This window comes from Danio aesculapii, chromosome 4, assembly GCF_903798145.1.
Source record: "Danio aesculapii chromosome 4, fDanAes4.1, whole genome shotgun sequence".
Taxonomy (NCBI): domain Eukaryota; kingdom Metazoa; phylum Chordata; class Actinopteri; order Cypriniformes; family Danionidae; genus Danio; species Danio aesculapii.
Window position 1 is genome coordinate 27,864,838 of NC_079438.1, and position 4,202 is coordinate 27,869,039.

The following is a 4,202-nucleotide window of genomic DNA, read 5'->3' on the forward strand; positions in this document are numbered from 1 at the left end:
TTTGAATCAGGATTTCAAAAGATAGGAACAAGATACAGCTTAATGGTTTACATCTTTGGAAAGCTGAGGGAAATTGGAATAAAATGATGTACATTATGTCATTGTACCATTAAATCTCTTAAAGTTATGAATAAATTACTACCATCCAAAAAAATGCAGTCTTAATACCAAAATTTGGACCCAATTTGAATATTAATTTCAAAAGATAGGAACAAGATACAGCTTCATGGTTTACATCTTTGGAAAGCTGAAGGTACATGGAGTACAATGGTGTCATTTAATTCATTGTAGCATAATAACTGCCAGAGTTATGAATATTTTACTACTGTACAATTATGTGCTTCATGTAAATCACTGAAAATGGACCCAATTTGAATCAGGATTTCAAAAGATAGGAACAAGATACAGCTTAATGGTTTACATCTTTGGAAAGCTGAGGGAAATTGGAATAAAATGATGTACATTATGTCATTGTACCATTAAATCTCTTAAAGTTATGAATAAATTACTACCATCCAAAAAAATGCAGTCTTAATACCAAAATTTGGACCCAATTTGAATATTAATTTCAAAAGATAGGAACAAGATACAGCTTCATGGTTTACATCTTTGGAAAGCTGAAGGTACATGGAGTACAATGGTGTCATTTAATTCATTGTAGCATAATAACTGCCAGAGTTATGAATATTTTACTACTGTACAATTATGTGCTTCATGTAAATCACTGAAAATGGACCCAATTTGAATCAGGATTTCAAAAGATAGGAACAAGATACAGCTTAATGGTTTACATCTTTGGAAAGCTGAAGGTACATGGAGTACAATGGTGTCATTTAATTCATTGTAGCATAATAACTGCCAGAGTTATGAATATTTTACTACTGTACAATTATGTGCTTCATGTAAATCACTGAAAATGGACCCAATTTGAATCAGGATTTCAAAAGATAGGAACAAGATACAGCTTAATGGTTTACATCTTTGGAAAGCTGAGGGAAATTGGAACAAAATGATGTACATTATGTCATTGTACCATTAAATCTCTTAAAGTTATGAATAAATTACTACCATCCAAAAAAATGCAGTCTTAATACCAAAATTTGGACCCAATTTGAATATTAATTTCAAAAGATAGGAACAAGATACAGCTTCATGGTTTACATCTTTGGAAAGCTGAAGGTACATGGAGTACAATGGTGTCATTTAATTCATTGTAGCATAATAACTGCCAGAGTTATGAATATTTTACTACTGTACAATTATGTGCTTCATGTAAATCACTGAAAATGGACCCAATTTGAATATTAATTTCAAAAGATAGGAACAAGATACAGCTTCATGCCATACATTGTTGGAAAGCTGTGGGTACATGGAGTACAATGGTGTCATTTAATTCATTTTGGCACAATAACTGCCAGAGTTATGAATATTTTACTACTGTACAATTATGTGCTTCATGTAAATCACTGAAAATGGACCCAATTTGAATAATATCTTCAAGAGATAGGAACAAGATACAGCTTAATGGTTTACATCTTTGGAAAGCTGAGGGAAATTGGAATAAAATGATGTACATTATGTCATTGTACCATTAAAACTCTTAAAGTTATGAATAAATTACTACCATCCGAAAAAATGCAGTCTTAATACCCAAATTTGGACCCAATTTGAATATTAATTTCAAAAGAAAGGAACAAGATACAGCTTAATGGTTTACATCTTTGGAAAGCTGAGGGTACATGGAGTACAATGGTGTCATTCAATTCATTGTAGCATAATAACTGCCAGAGTTATGAATATTTTACTACTGTACAATTATGTGCTTCATGTAAATCACTGAAAATGGACCCAATTTGAATCAGGATTTTAAAAGATAGGAACAAGATACAGCTTAATGGTTTACATCTTTGGAAAGCTGAGGGAAATTGGAATAAAATGATGTACATTATGTCATTATACCATTAAAACTCTTAACGTTATGAATAAATTACTACCATCCAAAAAATGCAGTCTTAATACCCAAATTTGGATCCAATTTGAATATTAATTTCAAAAGATAGGAACAAGATACAGCTTCATGGTTTACATCTTTGGAAAGCTGAAGGTACATGGAGTACAATGGTGTCATTTAATTCATTTTGGCACAATAACTGCCAGAGTTATGAATATTTTACTACTGTACAATTATGTGCTTCATGTAAATCACTGAAAATGGACCCAATTTGAATAATATCTTCAAGAGATAGGAACAAGATACAGCTTAATGGTTTACATCTTTGGAAAGCTGAGGGAAATTGGAATAAAATGATGTACATTATGTCATTGTACCATTAAAACTCTTAAAGTTATGAATAAATTACTACCATCCGAAAAAATGCAGTCTTAATACCCAAATTTGGACCCAATTTGAATATTAATTTCAAAAGATAGGAACAAGATACAGCTTCATGCCATACATTGTTGGAAAGCTGAGGGTACCTGGGGTACAATGGTGTCATTTAATTCATTGTAGCATAATAACTGCCAGAGTTATGAATATTTTACTACTGTACAATTATGTGCTTCATGTAAATCACTGAAAATGGACCCAATTTGAATCAGGATTTCAAAAGATAGGAACAAGATACAGCTTAATGGTTTACATCTTTGGAAAGCTGAGGGAAATTGGAATAAAATGATGTACATTATGTCATTGTACCATTAAATCTCTTAAAGTTATGAATAAATTACTACCATCCAAAAAAAATGCAGTCTTAATACCCAAATTTGGACCCAATTTGAATATTAATTTCAAAAGATAGGAACAAGATACAGCTTCATGCCATACATTGTTGGAAAGCTGAGGGTACATGGAGTACAATGGTGTCATTTAATTCATTGTAGCATAATAACTGCCAGAGTTATGAATATTTTACTACTGTACAATTATGTGCTTCATGTAAATCACTGAAAATGGACCCAATTTGAATCAGGATTTCAAAAGATAGGAACAAGATACAGCTTAATGGTTTACATCTTTGGAAAGCTGAGGGAAATTGGAATAAAATGATGTACATTATGTCATTGTACCATTAAATCTCTTAAAGTTATGAATAAATTACTACCATCCAAAAAAATGCAGTCTTAATACCAAAATTTGGACCCAATTTGAATATTAATTTCAAAAGATAGGAACAAGATACAGCTTCATGGTTTACATCTTTGGAAAGCTGAAGGTACATGGAGTACAATGGTGTCATTTAATTCATTGTAGCATAATAACTGCCAGAGTTATGAATATTTTACTACTGTACAATTATGTGCTTCATGTAAATCACTGAAAATGGACCCAATTTGAATCAGGATTTTAAAAGATAGGAACAAGATACAGCTTAATGGTTTACATCTTTGGAAAGCTGAAGGTACATGGAGTACAATGGTGTCATTTAATTCATTGTAGCATAATAACTGCCAGAGTTATGAATATTTTACTACTGTACAATTATGTGCTTCATGTAAATCACTGAAAATGGACCCAATTTGAATCAGGATTTCAAAAGATAGGAACAAGATACAGCTTAATGGTTTACATCTTTGGAAAGCTGAGGGAAATTGGAACAAAATGATGTACATTATGTCATTGTACCATTAAAACTCTTAAAGTTATGAATAAATTACTACCATCCAAAAAAATGCAGTCTTAATACCAAAATTTGGACCCAATTTGAATATTAATTTCAAAAGATAGGAACAAGATACAGCTTCATGGTTTACATCTTTGGAAAGCTGAAGGTACATGGAGTACAATGGTGTCATTTAATTCATTGTAGCATAATAACTGCCAGAGTTATGAATATTTTACTACTGTACAATTATGTGCTTCATGTAAATCACTGAAAATGGACCCAATTTGAATATTAATTTCAAAAGATAGGAACAAGATACAGCTTCATGCCATACATTGTTGGAAAGCTGTGGGTACATGGAGTACAATGGTGTCATTTAATTCATTTTGGCACAATAACTGCCAGAGTTATGAATATTTTACTACTGTACAATTATGTGCTTCATGTAAATCACTGAAAATGGACCCAATTTGAATAATATCTTCAAGAGATAGGAACAAGATACAGCTTAATGGTTTACATCTTTGGAAAGCTGAGGGAAATTGGAATAAAATGATGTACATTATGTCATTGTACCATTAAAACTCTTAAAGTTAT